Source organism: Ictidomys tridecemlineatus, chromosome 10 (genome assembly GCF_052094955.1).
Source record: "Ictidomys tridecemlineatus isolate mIctTri1 chromosome 10, mIctTri1.hap1, whole genome shotgun sequence".
Lineage (NCBI taxonomy): Eukaryota > Metazoa > Chordata > Mammalia > Rodentia > Sciuridae > Ictidomys > Ictidomys tridecemlineatus.
This window is the reverse complement of record NC_135486.1, coordinates 140,228,478-140,246,518: the sequence shown is the minus strand read 5'-3', so window position 1 is coordinate 140,246,518 and position 18,041 is coordinate 140,228,478. Positions and strand designations below refer to the sequence as shown.

Below are 18,041 nucleotides of genomic sequence, written 5' to 3'. Positions count from 1 at the left end.
CCGTCTCCAGGGAGAGTGGTTTGCAGGTGGCCCCTGCAGAGACCCTGGGTCACCAGGCCGGGCCTTTCCCGGCCAGCTCCAGCCTGGGACTTAGTGACCCAGGGGCAGAAGCCAAGGCCCCAGGCATCTGGGTCCCACTTGGGCCCCACTGATGCCACCTAGAACGTCTTTGGGGTTCCCTCCGAGCTGCCCGGGGTTTCCCCGGCTCCACTTCTCCCCATTTCCAGTGGGTTTTCTCCTCCTTCCTTCCCCTGATGTGAGTCCTATTAAAAAATAAAATAATGAAATTCTTCATAGCCCAGACTCCAACCCCGGAGAGACCCCCCGAGACAGGTGGCTCGGCAGTTTCTGAAGCCCGTGCCAACGTCCCTCAGTCCCTATGGTGCTCCTGAAAGACAGTGAGTGGGACTGTCCCCTCCCACCTCGGTGCCACCTGCTGCGGGATCCTTGGTGGAGTTTCGAGTGTCAGAGCCTTCTACATTATTTAAGAATCTAATGCCAGATTGTCATTTGTTTGGCTTCCATGAAATGAAGTAAAAGTATCGTTTGAAAGGACAGCCGTTTCTTCATTCAAAAATTACTTTTTCTGTCAGGTGCGGTGGCACGTGCCTATAATCCCAGCAGCTCGGGAGGCTGAGGCAGGAGGGTCTCGAGTTCAAAGCCAGCCTCAGCAAAAGAAAGGCGCTAAGCAACTCAGTGAGACCCTGTCTCTAAATAAAATACAAAACAGGGCTGGGGGTGGGGCTCAGTGGTCAAGTGCCCCTGAGTTCAATCCTGGGTACCTGTCCCCCACCAATTACTTTTGGGGGCATAATTGCCACGTTCCAGGCACTGTTCTAGGTACTCTGAACACCATGATCTATTAGTCTCAAGGGCCCCCGAGAGCTGGTGCCTGGGAGTCGAAACACAAGGCGTTGGGATTTCGGGTCCATCTGCATCTCCCCCCTCTGCCCCTGTCACCCCTTCTCTGTGGGACCTTCTGCCCACACAGCCTCTCCTTGCCTGATGCACGATCGTGGTCATCTTCTAGATGGAGTGTTCCCTCTCCTGCATGCTTCCCTGTCCCTGAACATACACCCAAAGAGAAATGGTCTTGCTCACCTCCACCCTCATGCTCACCTCCACCCTCATGCTCACCCCCACACCCACACCGAGGCTGGTGCTGCCCACTGTCTCCTTTTACCCATCCGTCAAATGGGGGTAACAAGAGCTTCCTCACCTCCTATAGCTGGGTGGAGAGCTAAGTCAGTGTAGATTTTTTCAAGGCCTGAGACTCGCGCCTGATCCATCGAAAACATTTACAAAATATAAGCCAATGGAATCACAGACATCCATCATGGTGCTTGAAATGATTGCTAATAATACCTAACACGTATTGATCAGCTCTGCGCAGGGACCGTGCTCATATCTGACATGGATTTGTAAAAAGGCAGTCCTTCTAAAAACCCAGTGGGTAGGTACTACGACTCCTCCTGTGTTGTAAATGAGGAAACCGGGGTCTGTACTGTGGCCACTGTTTGCTTCTAGTCTTTTCTCTTTTCTCAGGCCGCTGCCTTTGTGAAGCAGGCAACCACGTTTTATTTGTTTTTCTGTCTCCAGTTGTTAGCGTAACGTCTTTGGGTCAATAGCTATTCGGTGAGTGAGTGTAGGATTAAATAAACTAACGAAGCAGAAAGGACCCCTGTGCAGGAGGTGGAGAATGAGGACCCACAAGAGAGGTCTGACTTCCCTAAGGAGGAAGGTGCAGCTCCATCCAAGCCAGAGCCCAAGGAGTTTCCCATGAAACTAGCACTTCTCATACCTGAGCATGCACAGGGAACCATTCAGGAAACCTTGTTAAGATGCAGATTCTGACTCAGTGGGTCTAGGGTGGAGGGCAAGACTATGCATTGCTACTAGTTGCTGTGTTAATCAGCTTTCCGGTGCTATAACAAAATACCTGAGGCAACTATAAGGAGAAAAGGTTTGCTTTGACTCCATGGTTCTGGAGGTTTCAGTCCAAGATCAGGTGGGCCCCTGGCTTCCGACCTGCTACCACTTCACGATAGAAGCACGTGCTGGAGAAAACACTTATATCACAATCTGTGGGTAGCAAAGAGAGAAGGAGGAAGGGCCAGGGTCCCCCAGTCCCCCGCAACGGCATGCGCTCGGTGATCCGAATACTTCCCATTAGGTTTCACCTCCTAAAGGTCCACAGCCCGGGGACACACTCACACCCAAACCACAGCATCTCTCATGTGTCACACCTGGCCTCTGATCACTCTTGGAGTAGAGACACACAAGGCCACTTGTGCCCCTTGGCTCCATGCCCGCAAACCATACAAGCCAACAATGGTCACGTGAGTGAAAGAACGGGCTCCCTGGGGGACATGCACAGGAGCTCTGGCCCGTTTTCCATTGTCGTGATAAACGTACCAACTTAGAGAGCCACGTCGAGGAGGAAGAGCTGATTTGGGGCTCGCGGTTTTGGAGGTCCAGCTCTGGACGGAGGGGGTGGAGGAGGAGAGCGGCTCAGCTCTGACAGCGGGGAAGCACATGCCAGAAGCCAAAGGCAAGGTCTGTCCTCCCTCAGGGGACGCCCCTGGGGGCCCTGCTTCCTGCAGCCGCACCTCAGCTGCCCGCAGTTAACACCCGCAGTGCATTCCAGTTACCCACCCGCGTGATCCAACAGGCTGGGCCACAGCACCCCTCACCCGACCATGCCACCTCCCATCGCAATACAGGAGCTCTGGGGGGACCCATCTACCCCATCAGAACAACAGAGAAGCATCCGGAATCCAGGAAATGGCGCGGAACCCAGCTCCACGAGAATGGGAATGAACACGTTTTCAGACCTGAACAAGGTGAGGTCCCCGGCTGGGGGGTCCCCTGCTGTCAAGAGAGATCGGGTCCAACTACTTATCACCCTGGAATCCTCCCATTCCGGGCTCACAGCCCCGGGCAGGTATCTGATGAACTCAGTTCGACTCCCCGTCATCGCGGTCATGATGGATAATCTCATCCCGACTGCTGGCCAGGACGGGTGGACATCTTCTTAGAGAAAACCAAAGAGGGGAGCATCCGCTGCACTGCCCAGAGGCGGGGTCAGCGGCCGGGTGGCGGATTCGACAGATGACGAGAGAGAGAGAGAGGGATGAGCGTCCCTGGTGAGCTCCATGCAGACATGACCAAAGCGTGGACAGGCCACGGAGATGTGGGCCAGGAGGGAGACGGACCGTGGACGTGATCTGGAGTTGGATCCGGAGCAGGACAGCCCAGGGGCCGGCGGGCTCCTCCCTGGGGTTAGGAGGCAAGTCCCAGGCCAGGCGCCGTGATCGGCCGATTTTTTTTTTTTTCTAAATATTTTTTAACTTCATCCCCTTCTCAGTGACTGGCTTTTAAAGGTCATGATATTAACTGTGAAGATGAATCAAGGGATGAGGTCATCTTTCAGGCAGGGAAACCGGGGAGTGGGATGAGCTGGCATTTCCACGCCCCAGAAGAGGCCGACCTGGGCTTTTAAAGAGAGAGCTCTCTGTCCGCCGAGTGTTCTCTGGACAGCGGGGAAGGACAGCCTTGCTCCCAGACCTCAGCCTTGCCTTCTCCTCAGAGGTGACTCCTTTGTCTCCAGGTTGGTGACTCCGACCTGGGAAAGCAACATCAGGGTCCCCGATTCTCAGGCCCAAGGCGGGCGCGGACTCTCTCGCCATCACCTCATCCAACTGTTTGGAATCCTACAGCCGGAGCCCGGTTCTCTGTGCCGCCATAATTTATGATAAAGGCTGGAATGAATCCCCAGACACGGATTTTCTATAAAAGACTTCCTTGTGCAACTTTGTGGCACTAAAAATGGAAAGAAGATGGGGGTGGGGGGGAGGGTGTGTGGGGAGGAGAAGGAAAGGGGGGAGGGCGGGAAGCCCCGGGGGAGACGTCCGTAAGTCTCCAAGGACGCGGGCTCCATTCATCACGGTGACTGTAAAGACAGGGATTTTACTTGGATGGAAAAAGAGTGAATCATCGTGGTTTCGGCGTCTAACGTGAAGCGGGCTGAGAGGATTTCCCTTCCATCTTTCCGGTTCCTCAAGATCCTGTGCACGGGGAGGGGAGAGGGAAGCGCAGAATGTTTTGTATCTACCTGGGAAGGCTCTGCCCAGACTCAGAGGAGGGACTCAGAGGACAGAAGGAAATCTCCCTTTGGTGGCTCTCATTGGGGAGAGAGAGGGAGAGCAGGGGGTGGTGAGGACGGAGAAGGGGACCAAACAGGGCTGGAGGGACTTTTCGGTCTCGTAGGCTATTCCCACCACCGTCCCACCCAGAGCCCGGGAAAGCAGCAGGTAGAAAATCGGACTCTGTCGGTCCCCCCTGGTCCCTGGGTCTCTCCTGCGCCTCTCTCAGGCGATGGCCGGATGCTGTTGGCATGACGCCTCAGACACAGGTCACCCTGTCCTCGGATGCGCCGGCTCAGGGTCTGCCCGAGGCGGAGGGCACACGGGACTGTGTTGGGCACACACGGAAGCCACCTCTACTCTCGCAGCGTGGGGGACCTCGAGGGCTTTGAAGGGAGAGTTGACTCTAAGTGGTCGCCCCCTGTGTGGGAGGGTTTTGAAATCTAATTTGCCTCTGAAGGTCGTTCTCTTCTGGGGTCATCTCAAGTGAGCGGACGGGAGATGAGGGTAGGGGGAAGGTCCAATGTGCTCGTTAACGACCTGCCCAGGACAGAGTCCATCCAGGGAGCCAGGCCCACGTCAAGCTCTGGGAGCGAACGTTGCCCCCAAACGCAGAGAGACGTTTCTCTCTGGTCTTTTTTTTTTTTTTTTTATGCGATTACAGTGTTTTAAAGCTGCAAAGACCCCCCAGAGGATATCACGTATCAAGAACAGTGTTGAGCAGCCCGTTACATACAAGCACGGCTTTGGGGGAAAACAAACGTGTTCTCCCCACCACGTTCTTTGGGCGCAGGGTGAAAACAGTTCTCTGGAGTTCCTGGGTAAGGAGGCGCCCTTCCTTGCTCAAAGCTGGGTTGAATAGAAGGCTATCAGCCAACGACTTGGCATTGCTCTTTGGCCAGCAAAATGCAAATATTGGGTAATAATTGGGAAGGAGCCCGTCAGGTTGGTTTGCCAACTCCTGGTAGGTCACAGGTGGCCCACAGGCTGTGGGTGACCAAGGGAAGGGGGAGCGATGGAGAGGCTGGGCCGATTCCTTCCGGATCCTTGACACACGTGGCACAATTACCACCTTCCAGCCCATCTACTGATTTTATTTGGTTGCAAGAGACCAAAAGGGGAAAAAAATGGAGATTTAAAATTTTACATGGTTTTAAAAGGTGAGCTGTGCAAGATTCGGATGTGGAACCGCTGAGTCAGCACCCTCTGCTGTTCCCTGAACTCTGCTTTCCTCTCCGGGGGCTTCCCTCCTAGGCAGTTCCCTCTGTGTGCACCCACCGTCCACTCGGCAAAGCCAGGAGGACACCTGCCGGACCTAAACCCAGCAGAGAGAGTTGCTTCTCTCCAGGGCACGGCGGCTCCGGTTTTGGAGTTGGAGTCCATAGGCTTTGCCTCATCTGGAATCAGTCTAAATTGTGCCCTTGGCCAGGATGGGCCCATTGGTTGGGGATGGGACCAGATTTATGTAAGGTATTTGGAGACAGAGAGCTGCTAAATGAAGGTGTGGGTGGGTGATCAAGAAAACGCAGAGACTCTTTTACCAGTTCTATCTACGGGCTGTTCATCCTTCTGTCCATCCACCCATCCATCTATCCATTCACCCATCCACCCACCCACCCACCGATTCATCCATCTTATACATCTACTCACTCACCCACCCATATATCTCATCCTTATCCTTATCTTATCCATCTATCCACCCACCCATCCATCCCCACTCACCCACCCATACAACTTGTCCATCCATCCATGCATCCATCCACACATGCATCCATCCACACATGCATGCATCCATGCATCCACAGATGTATCTACCTACATCACATCTACCCACCTACTCACCCACATAGCCACTCCAGTAACTAGTTAACAGCCCACACCTTGATTGTAGAAAGCAATCAAACATTCAGTGCCTGGCATATCGTATGTGTGCTTATTAAATATTTTTGGTGCTGGGGATTGAACCCGGAGGTGCTTAACCACGGAGCCCTTTTTATATATTTTATTTAGAGTCAGAGTCTCACCAAGTATCCAAGGGCCTTGCCAAGTTGCTGAAGCTGGCTTTGAACTCACGATCCTCCTGCCTCAGCCTCCTGAGCCACGGGTGCTTGGCTTCTTATGAGTTCTAAAGCTGAGTTTTCTAAAAGACAGAATAAACCAACGAATTTCATCTGACTCTCAATTTTACATGCAATGAAAGGCGGATCACATCAGCTCACAACAGCTAGTGCCAGAGCCTGGGTCGGCACCTGGTCTCCTCGACTTTCTCAGGAAGAGGCTGCCTCACCTGTTGAGCAGGTGGAGCCTCCCAGCAAGGAACACGCGTTTGAACCATTGCCTAAACACAAGTTTCACGAAAAGGTCTATTTATCGGTGGTTTTATTATTAACCAGTGTTTATTTTTCATCTCAGTATCCTAGCTATCTTTCCGATTGAAAAGTTTACTTTTTATTTTAAGGCCACGTCTCAGGGAAAAATACAAATGACAATTTTTAATGTCAGAGCCTGGTGGTTCTTATGGCATGGAGCCTTATCCATGAAGCTGCTGCCTGAACCACTGAAATATGCCCCCAGGTTTCTATGTGCCTTCATAAGGCTCAGAAATCACCCTGACACGGGTGGGGAGACTTGGAACGTTCGGCTCTGGGAGCACGTCTCTGAGCACGGTTTTAATGATGCCAGCAGAGTCAAGCCGTGGATGGGGGTGGGGTGATGGAACGTGCCTTCACCACAATCATGATGATTATTATTTTTTACACAAATCATATGATTTTTCTTTTGTCCAATTTAGGTGTCTTAGAAGATGAGCACCACCGTTGGAGGGAGAGACCAACCACTCACGAGGTGCCCGGGGCCGGGGTGGGGTGGTGAGTTCCTTGCTACTGAAGGTGTGCCAGAGGCCGGATGTGAGCTTGCCAGGGATTCTGGGGAAGAACGCACGTGCAGAACCTTCACACACCTGTGTCTGTGATTGTCAGCACCCGCCCTCTCGGCACCGCACCATGGGGACCTGTGGCCGCCACCTTTGGGGCAGCAGAAGAGAAGGAAGAGGAGGTGTCAGCTTCTGGGGCTCAGAAGCGACACTTGTCCTTGCTGCTCACAGCCCGTGGGCCAGAATGAGTCACGTGGCCCCAACTAATCAAGGAAACAGGGAATGTAGGTGAGCGCTGTCTCCCTGTAAGATTGTGTAAAAGTGCAGAAAACTATAATAATAAGAAGACCTGTTTCAGAGAGTGGTTTTTAGCATTAAATGAACTGATCCATTTTACCATCCAATGACGGACACTTTGAAATAAATGAGCTGTTACGGTTTGGATGTGAGGTGTCCCCCAAAAGCTCATGTGTGAGACCATGCAAGAAGGTTCAGAGGAGAAATGATGGGGTTCTGAGAGCCTTAACCCCATCAGCGAGTTCCTGAGTGGTAACTGAAGGGGTGGGTGTGGCTGAAGGAGGGGGGCATTGAGGGCGTGGCTTTGGGGTACCTATTTTGTACCTGGCCTAGCCGGGCGACATGCACCTGTAATCCCAGCAGCTCAGGAAGCTGATGCAGGAGAATTGCAAGTTAGAGGGCAGCCTCAGCAACTTAATGAGGCCCTAAGCAACTCAGCAAGACCCTGTCTCAAAATAAAATCGAAGAGGTGTGGGGCTGTAATTCAGTGGTAAAGCACCCCTGGGTTCAGTCCTATGGGGGTGGTGCACACCCTCCTCCTCTTTACCTCAGCTTCAAAGATCACCCTATAGTCTGGTGGGGCCAGTTAAAAAGACGCTCTACAAAGCCCCTAGGTGGTCACTAATGAAGGGGGCCGGTCTCACAAGGGCACATACCCTGCCCGCACCATCCCACACCTCTAGGCCTGGGGTAGGCCAGGGGTGTAAGACGGGAGGGTGGGCCTGCAGAGGCCAGGCAGAAGCCGAGGCCGGGGGAGGCTGTGGAGCTCAGAGACCCGCCCCGTGAACTTGCTATTACACGTGCCTTCCGAGAGGCTGCTTCCCCTCCACGGAGCAACCTCGGTGCCGCCGCCCATCTGAATCCGAAATGAATTCAATTTAGCCTGGTGTAATTGCTTATTTGATTCCCGCGGATGACATGCAGTTAGGAGGGAAATTGACATTCTGTCATTTCTGTTCCAATGAACGGAACTCCGACAAGTTCCCTCCTAGGTACTTTGTGGCAGCCGGGCCACCTGCTCTTCTTCTAAAGAGAAATTAGAGCGTGTGGGGAGCTGGGAATACAGGATCCCGAGCCGGGTGTCTTTTTAGAGAGTTGTGAAACAGATGAATCACCGAGGCCGCCAGGGGGGGGTGCGCCCGAACCTCCATTTCCCCTGCCTGACACAATAGCCCTCCTTCCAGAGAGCCCTCGATGTGGTTTTCTGAGCTAGAGATACGAATTCTCGCAATTGTCATCCAGAGATGATTTGTATTCAAGGTCAATTTTTTTTTAAAAAAATGCAAATGATTTAGGAGTTTGGAGACATCCCCAGGTGGAGTCACCAAAGGACTCACAGCTCCAGACATGGAGGGTGCATTGAAGTCCCAGGTGCCTGACATCCCCCTGCGCAGACCACGGCATGACCACGGTGTCTTGGATGATGCTCACAAGCTGGGGAAAGGCCATCAGGAGGCGAACACAGTCCACAGGACTTGAACAGAGGGGACAAACGTCCAATGTCAACGTCCCTGGAAACTTCCACGTACCCTGAGCAGACATGATGTGGACCATGATCCTGTGACGTGGCAAGAAAAACATTCATATTTTTAAATATTAAACCACAGAACCGTGCTTCCTGATGGGGGCCATTTTCCTCTTCCCCTTAGAGACATTTGGCCCCACGAAGGCCTCTTCGGTTGTCCCAGTGGGAGGGACGCTAAGGGCAGCTAGCGAACCGAGGCCCGGGATGCTGGCACCCGCCCCACGGCACACAGGACGCCGTCCACCAGGCGGAACTGCCTGCTCTAACTGTGGATGATGCCGGGTTCCAGGAATGCACGATGTTAGATCAGGAGCCGCGGCAGGTGACTGAGGCCCTGCAGAAGCGGGTGAATTAGGGAGGACCGTCTCTGCTGGCCTGGGGAAGCTCCTCCCTGATCTGAGAAAGCTGGGGCCCTCGCCTCTAGATCCATTGCGTTTCCTCCCTGTGGCAAACCCTCCGTCGGCTGCCTGACTTTCCCAGGAGAAGTCCAACCCGCGCAGCGCTGCCCTGCAGACCCTGCGTGAGCACCTTCATCACCTCCTGCAGCAAGGAGGAGAAAGCTGAGCCTGGGGCGTGGATCAGAGAACCCTGCTCCCAGGTCAAGTCCGAGGGAAGGTGAAGAAAGAACATTTAAAAATAACCGGTCATTCCTGGGCCTGCAGAGAGTGAGGGCAAGGCCGCGGGTGGCAAAGGAATCCCCTGCAGGACCCAGGGGGGTTGTTAGCAGATGAATCCTGATTTGTACTGAAGATGTGCCAGAGTCATCAACATGAAAAGGGTGTGGGGGGGATACGCAGGTATCCTGTCCTTTCCAACTTCCTCTTGGGCTCAGAGCGTTATTTTCTGTGCAGTGGCCGTGGGGTTCTGGAAGAGAGACGGCTGGTGAAGATCTGATTTCAGGACCCCAGACCCGTGACGCACTGTCACACTGCTGAGAAAATAACTCACTGCACTTTGGGGAAGATACACACGGCTCTTCCCCGCTTCGTAGTGAGCTCAGATTCCCTTTCTCCGGCCTCGTATCCTACTGAGACGGGACAGAAGGCGGCCTGGATTTATTTGGGCTGCACGTGGCTCGGACCTCTGCTGCCCGGGTCGGTGGCCTCAGGCTTCTCTGGGGCTGCTGAGAACCGCGGGCCTCTTCCTGCAAGTTCTTTCCTGGGGATGAGGGCAGGGCGGTATGCATACACCTGGCCTGAAGGCATGAGCAAGGTTGGGGGACTGAGACGACCCCTCCCCCTGCTGGCCTGTCCTGTCCCTGCTGACATGTCCACGGCTGTGTTGGCAGAGCCCGGCACAGTGCCTGGCACAGAGCAGGCCACCAGGAATCGCAGATTGATTGGCACAGCCTGGCCGGGTCCCGCACTGTCCATCACTGGGATTGGAAAGAAAAGCTGCTTCCCACGCAGAGTGGCCTCGCGGGCCCGCAAGGCCGCCGCGCCTGCCCATCAGCATGCGGCTCACGCTGCCCGCCTCGGCCGAGCTGCGATCTCAATATCTCAGGAGCCTGGGGCAGCTCTGCCCCGGGACCTGCCAGAGTCCACCTGGGAGCCCGGCGAGGCCGAGGCTGGGGAGGCCTGTTCTCAGAACTGCCCCAACCCTAACCCAGGAAAGAAGTCACCCCTGTCCCCAAGGTCTCTGTCTGCATGGCCCCGGGGAAACAGGTCCACCTCTCCAAGCCTGGGTCCCTGCACCTGTAAAAAGGGTCTCCACCACCCAGGGTACACGGGGGAACGCACAGGGTGTTCATATGCAGTGCCCAGCCCTGAATGTGTGTGTGTGTGTGTGTGTGTGTGTGTGTGTGTGTGTGTGCGCACGCGCATGTGCATGTCTGGATCCGCCTCTGATCGGCTCCCGTTGTGGCCCGAGACTGAGGCGAAAGGAAGTGGAGGAGTTAGACATCAGGACAGCAGTCTGCCTCTGGGCCTTGCTGCGAGTCTTACCCACGTTCCCTGGTGGAGGAGGCTCATTCCCAAGGGGCCACCGAGCCCAGGTACAGCACCAGACGCATCCACACTGCCACCAGGAGAATGAAAGGATATCAGCGTGGGAACTCCAGGGGACACAGGTGCCCCTTGCGCTGATCAGGACAGGTGGATCCAAAGCTGCCAGAGACCCAGAGCTCAGTCCTGATGCCACCGCAGAGGCCACCTGGGCAAGGTGTGGGCCCCCAGCGGAAACCTCCCCATCGGCTGCTCGGCATGAAGAAAGCTCTTCTGCTCAGGAACGGCATCAGGTAGCTGCTTACTGCTACTCACCGGAATAAGGTTCCGGGTAAACAACACACAGAGGCTGGCGACGCGTGTGACAATGGCTCTGGAAAGACAGACGCGATTCTGTCGCCTGCCGGCTTGGAGCTGGGAAGCATCATTAGAAGAGATTCCAACCTGAGACTCTCGTATTCTGCATCCCAGTGTCTGGGGTCAGCGAGAGTCTAAAGAGGCTCACCCTCCCCGGCCGTCCCCTCTCCAGTGGTCCCTGGGGCCCTCTTGGGGCTCAGCCCTCTGCTGGGCGCTGGGAGGGAGACAGAACAATACGATGGAATCATTTCCTAGAAATGGCTACATTCTCATGGGGGGGGGGGGGGATATTTGAACTCTGAGTGACCATATGAGTCACGGATTCAACTAATATTTATTGAGCATCTCCTACATTCCAGGAATCGCACTGGGCATTCAGGATACAGAGGCAAGCCAAACAGAGGTTTGTCCTTCCACGAAAGTACTATTGCTCCTGGGAAGGGACAAGCAAATAAATGGGTCATGGATACCTCTCAGGGCCACATGCTTTTGCAGAGGCCCTGCAGAGGACCCACCGGGGGCTTCAGGAGTGGCGGTGAGGGTGGCCACAGCCCTGGGAGCAGGGGGGCCATTAACCGTCGCAGACCATGTGACCTCCCTGCAGTGCCGAGCAGCCTTCTACGGGGAGCAAACACCCCACAGAGAAGAGGTCACGGGAAAGCTAAATCAAAACCCAGCTTCTAGGGGCTGGGGCAGGGGCTCAGGAGTAGAGCGCTCGCCTGGCACCTGGGAGGCCCTGGGTTCGCTCCTTAGCACCACATAAAAACGAATGAATAAATAAAATAAAGGATGGTGAAATGGGGCGAGCAGGACCCACGTCTGCTCTGGACGGGAGTGAGATGCCTGATGAGGGCCCATCCAGCCAGGTTCCAGCGACTGGGAGAGTCGGGCACAGCAAGGGGCTGTCCTGGGCCAGCTGTCTCCAGGGGACGTTGCCCTCGATCTCTGCCCAGCACCTTCCTAAGGGGGAAAGGCACTCTGGTGGAGAGTGCAGGGAGGCCAGCGAGGAGGCCAGCCTCCGTGCATCAACTCTTCGTGATCCGGTGAAAAGACAGAAAGCAGATCAAACCCGCCCCCGGGGCCTGCAGAACACACCCCGCCCCGGATCCTGGGGAGCCAGCCGTGTCCCCTGACCTCTCGGGACCCCTGCTCAACCTCCCCGCCATCCCCTGCCAAAGCCGCACACCAACCTTGCAGCCTCCCTTGCAGCTAGAGCCCAAGCATGTGACCTCTTTTCCACCATCGGGTTGCCCGCCTCGGGCTTCATCTTGGCCGTGGGCACCGCCCCCAGTGCTGGTGACAGCCACCCAGATGCCGGGGCCGCAGCTGCCCACAGGGGTCTACGTAGGGTGTCCAGGCCTGGGCCTCACAAGGCCAGTGAGCCTCTGGGCTCTGCTCTCCAGTGTGAGTTTGGGGTTGGACTTTGGTGGCACCCACCTGGTGCAGGTGCTGTAGGAACAGATGTTAAAACAGGTCCCTCTCCCCGTGGTCCCCAGGCTGGGAGTCAGGGGTCAGAGGGTCAGTTTCAGGCATCAGGACACGGGTAGATCTTTTTGAAGGGACGCCATTCCTTCAGCCCCCCCATCCCTTCCTGGGGGTCTTGCGGGGTAATGACTTCTAATAGGTTTCATTCCAGTTGGTGCCAACCCCGGTCCATTTCCAGTTTTGGTGGCCGACAGCAGACACTGGCACCATCCTGTATCTTGACTCCTGGTCTCCAAAGGCGCCCGGGGGTCTGGAATGGAGCCCCGCTCAGAGCCCTAACCCTGAGAATGGGTCAGGCAGGGGCAGGTGACTCCCCGCCTTCCCGTCCCCTCCCCTGCGTCCCTGTCTGAGCAGACAAATGGAACTGCCATGTCAGCGGCTCTGTGGCGCGGAGACATTTTCTTTTTGGTTAAAACTTATCTCCTGGTCCTAAGAGGTTGCGAGGCAGACCTCACCGCCGAGAGCGAAGGAGGCCGGAGAGGTGGCCAGCCTCAGCGCATCAACTATTTATGACTTTGTTAAAAAATAAAAACCAGATCAGACTCACCCGCAGGAACCTACAGAACAGGCCCACGACCTCGGAGTCCCTCTGGGACAGAGCAGTGTGTCGTCAACTCCGGGCGGAACTTGCTCTGTCTTCTCCCTGCACCCACGAGGTGAGAGGCTCCCCAAGCAAAGCTTTGCATTCAGGCTTGGGAAAAAATCAACAATTCCAGACACGAGAAGCCGTCCAACGTGGCGACGCCACACTGTCCTCAAACCTGAAACCTGGTGCCACTGCGTCCTAGCTGTGTGACCTTGAGGATATTCCTCACCTCTCTGAGCCTGTTTTCTCATCCCTGAAGGACATGCGTGCCTGTTTGTTTTTGTTGGTCTGGTTGTGCTGTGACGATCGGTTCTTGGCTTAGTGTTGGCACGTGTGAGCCTGTGAAGTCACCGTCACACCCACACACGTGTGAACAGAGCACTGTACTGTCCCCCACTTTAGAATTCAGTCGGCACCGGCTACATGGCCTTTTCTCTTGTTACCTGTGCTGCCCTCCGTGGTGCCGGGCGCATGACAGGTGCTTCGTGCATTTTGGGTGGGTAGATCCGTATTGTTTTGCTGGGTGTACAATCTGCGTTTAGTGGACTGAGAAATGACCAGTTAGACGGGTCGCCCTGGGATGGAGCTGTTTCTCTGACCTCAAGCTCACCAACACGGCCCCCGCTCTTCTCCTGGGAGTCCCTGGGGAGGGTCCTGCCAGCTTGGGGGACCTGCCCTAGTGGGGAGGCAGCCACGTGCTGCTCTCGGCTCTCTGCTGCCCCCTGCAGGTGAGGACACCCTCAGTGCCAAGGTTTATGGGGGGCGTCCAATGACCATGACATTCCCCAAGTCCATGCTGAGCAAGAACTGCTGGGCCTACCGGTGACTGTGGCCGCACCGAGCGTCCCTGATAATTTCGTGGCCACGACTCTCTGTCTCGATCTCCTCTTTGTAGCTCGGTGGACCCATCTGCACTCCGTCACGTGAGCTGGGTTCACGCTGCTCTCCTTCCCGGTTCCTGACCTGGGGGTCGTGGGGGTTAGGAGTCGAGGTCCTGCTGGGGAAGAGGGGGTCCCGCGATGGGTTCAGGCACACACCACCTCCTGTGTTCGGTCTGTGATTCCAGTCGAGCCGCATCTTTTAAGTCTGAGTTTTCACTGCCAAATGGGGGTACGTCAGTCATCTGCTTGTCACTGGGGCTGAGATACCCCACAAAAACAGCGTCAAGAAGGCAAACATTTATCTTGGGTTCACGGTTTCAGGGGTTCACCCGGCGGTCGGCTGGTCCCATGGCCCTAGGCCTGAGGTGGGCTGCTGAATCAGGGTGGAAGGGCAGACCAGGGTGGAAGGGCAGACCAGGGTGGAAGGGCCTGGTGGAAGGAAAGCACTCACCCTGTGGTAGCCAGAAAGCAGAGAGAAAAAGCGAGGATCCAAGGACGAAATATGGAATTCCCCCCCCCCCCCATTACTTTCCTAGGGACTCCACCATCCTGGGTGCTGGTGATGCCTTGTGGTAGGTCTGACGCATCTTCCAGGTATTTTGGAGGTAGAGGCATAATCAGGTGGTGGCAGAGAGGAGGGGGATACGGTCTTTGGAACAGAGGAATTAAATAATAACATCAGAACCACGAGGCTGTTGGAGAGGTCACCTGCAGAACCAGCTACGGGGATCTGAAGCTCAGAGCCTGGGAACCAATGTCGTGTGATTATTGAAAACCTGGACTGTCCACTCCGCGGCTGGCTTAACTCCAGACCTGGTGTGCGCCAGCCGACAGCTTTGGGAAGTCCCTCAGTGTTTCTGGGCCTCAGTTTTCTCCTCTGTCCGTGGGGACGACGGTACCTACCTCAGGATTGCCACGGGAATCGAGGGAGGTTTTCCACGCCGAGCATTCAAAGCCACACGTGGCGCCTGCCCATCGATATCAACAGTGACGAGTCCTTCAGCAAATCAATCAAGAACATAAACTTTAAGAAGGGAAATCCACTGATAGGTCTGCCCTTACGCTACCCAGATGATCCATGCCCCTGCAGAGGGCCCGGTCACACTTCGCCAAATGCCCGGTGTGCAGGGATTCCAGCTAGCCCCCGACCACGGCTGAGAGTATGAACCCGTGGGAATGGGCTTGTGCGTGCAGCTGAGGGTTTTTGTTCTGCTTTCTCTACCCCAATGCTCACGGAGCTGGAAGACCCTGCGTGTCCTCCATGGACCCTGGCCACGCTCACTCCTAGCAGTGGGGCCCGCCTTGGAATTTCCTGCCACAGTCAAGGACACGGAGTTTCTCGGGGACGCTGGGGGGCAAGCCAGAGGAACGGACTCGAATCCCTCGCGTATTGGAAACCCTCGAGAGCGTTTCCTGGAACCGAGCGGTGGGGCGCACCCCTGGGCTCCCGGGTCTGGACCCCGACACTGGACACCTGAGGGGCCCAGAACAAACTGACCACAACAACCAAGTCCCTTCCCAGGGGAACTGGCTGGCTCCTCCTGCTCCCTGCAGTCACCTGTCACATCACGGAGCTGACCCCCGTGGGCAGGGGGAGAGCAGATCACAAGGTGTAGGCGGGACCCGAACCCCTCAAAGCGGGCCTCTCTAGGTGCCTGATGTTTTCCCAAGAGCTTTGTCTGTACGAGTCTATTTACTCTATCAACAAATCTACGAAATTGGAGTCTTAGTATCCCCCTTCTTTCCTAAATGTGGCAGATGGAGGCCCAGAGAGGTCAGGTAATTAGCCCAAGATCACTCAGCAAGGAGTCTGGCTCCCAAGTGGGCACTCGGCCCCGACTGCTTCTGGACCCCGATGTTCCACGCCTGAAGCTTCGCTCCGTCACTGAGTGGCTATTCCTCCTGCTCGCGTGCAGACTCAAGGTGCTAACTGTGTCCCCAAGTGTCCCCAAGGTGCTGGCTGTGTGTCTTCATCATTTACCACAATGCTTCACCCTCGGAAGATATTTGCGAGCCGAATCGATGAAGGACCGTAAGGAAACAAGGACACGTTACGTCTTTTTAAAAAAATAAAGACCCAAGGTCCCCGTGGGCGGTCCCCGCTCAGGACTGTCGGGGGCTGTGTGTGGGACCAGAGAGCAGCTTTCACAAGAACAGCCCCCGGCGAGGCCCGAGGAGAGAGTGTGGCTGCTGTTGGCTCCCTGCTGCGGCTGACCTTGCCACCCTGTCCCCGTGTCCCCAGCCTCTGGTGGCCCGTCTGAGCTTCATGGCCATGCCTTTGGGCCATCAGTGGTGACAGCGGCTGGTCGCCCTCTGAGAATCGAGAGGCAGAAGCGCGTGAGGCAAGCTGCCGGGGCCCGGGATGACCGTGGGGCTCCCCCTGCGCCCGGAGCGTGGGTCAGGAACGGCACCAGGTTGGGGTGAGGCCGAGCACCATGGTGGGGGGTGTGGAGGAGGAGGGCCGTAGCTCACGGCACCTGGGGAGCAGCGGTCAGGGGCAGCTGGGAGCAGGCAGGGGCAGATAGGATCCCCAAGGCCACGAGCCCAGTCACCAACTTCCCCAGCCACACCCCGCCTGCCTACCGCGACTACCTAGTGGGTTCATTCCCACCAACTGGATTAATCCACTCAGGAAGCTACAGCCCTCAAGAGCCAATCATTTCCAAAGAGGCCTCCCCTGCGACCCTGGCCTTATTAAGGACCCTGCTTTCAGGACACGAGCTTTTGGGGGACAGTTCTGAATCAAACCATAATACTCCCCAACAGGCAATCAGAGGCACCCTGTTAGACCCTACCTGAAGTCAAGTCCCTCCTCCAGGCAGCCAGAGCACTCGAGACAAAGGCCAGGTGGACCCCACCCCAGGGACTGACCCCGGCCCTCAGATTGGAGGACCATCTGCAGCCGAGCAGCATCTGACCCACCATCCTCATGAAGTGGGTCTTCGTTTTCTGCATGAGGCACTGAGAACTGGGGTCATTTGTTACTGCAGCATATCCATGCCTACCCTGACTGATACACTGTGGCAAGATTTTCAATCTGGACCCTACACATTTCTGAATGGAATTCGTGTGCACAATGACAACAGGGAACAGAAGGACGGGGAATGGTGGAAGCGATCATCCAGCTGGGAAAGGCATGCTAGTTCTGCTGGCCCGGCCAGGGCCCGAGGCATTGCTGGTGGTGGTGATGGTGGGTGATGAGGTCCAGGGTGCATAAGTTCCATAACTTTTTTTTTTTTTCTTCCGTTTTCCAAAATCACTCACTTTCTCTGTGGAATTTCACACAGTAGACACAACACTTTTTAAGAAAAAATAAAAAAAAAAACACCGAAAAAAGATTGCAACAGTAACTATAGGAAGAATATAAATACACAAAGAAAATATGGAGATCTTGATCCTGTCCCACTCAATTCTTCCCCGGGGGATAATCACGGGTATTGTTCGGCGTAGATCTTGTCTCTGTGCGTAAATGGCATCAGACTGTATGCATTGTTCTTCAATTTTCTTTTCTTTTTCTTTTTTGTGTTATTTTAACTTAGCAATTTTTTTTTTTTTTTTTTTGGAGATCTTTCCACGGTGCTGCATGGAGGTCTGTCTCATTTTTATAATGGCTTCCTATTATCCCATCGTACGGATGAAGTGCGATTTATTGAACTTTTCCACTATTAATGGGCATTTATATCCACTTGAATTTTTACCTCCCTCTGTGATTCATGGGCTCCGAACGCTCTGCTAAAGTCAAGCGGTACCACGCAGCCGTACAAATGGCCACATTCTTCTCTCCCTGGATTTGTAAATGTCTTATCAGCCACAGCATGGGGGTGGACGGAGGAGTCGGCTGCCCAAGTCCCCTCGCAGGCCTGGGCTGTTTGCCTGCAGGGTTTGAGCAGGAGGAGAAGCTTCCTGAACAGAGGCCCCTCCCTCCCTCCCTCCCTCCTTGTTGCCCTGGG

The 18,041-nt window shown here is 55.2% G+C and overlaps 1 protein-coding gene and 1 long non-coding RNA gene across 28 annotated transcripts in view; one reads left to right on the top strand and one right to left on the bottom strand.

Moving 5' to 3' along the window:
• Rbfox1 (RNA binding fox-1 homolog 1) overlaps nucleotides 1-18,041 on the bottom strand; it is a 2,023,047-nt gene that overhangs the window by 1,418,657 nt on the left and 586,349 nt on the right. The window lies entirely within an intron of this gene.
• Nucleotides 3,457-7,461, top strand: LOC120887439 (uncharacterized). The gene is made up of 3 exons (XR_005730681.2): nucleotides 3,457-3,610; nucleotides 6,937-6,989; nucleotides 7,124-7,461. It is a non-coding gene; the product is annotated as an uncharacterized LOC120887439 (long non-coding RNA).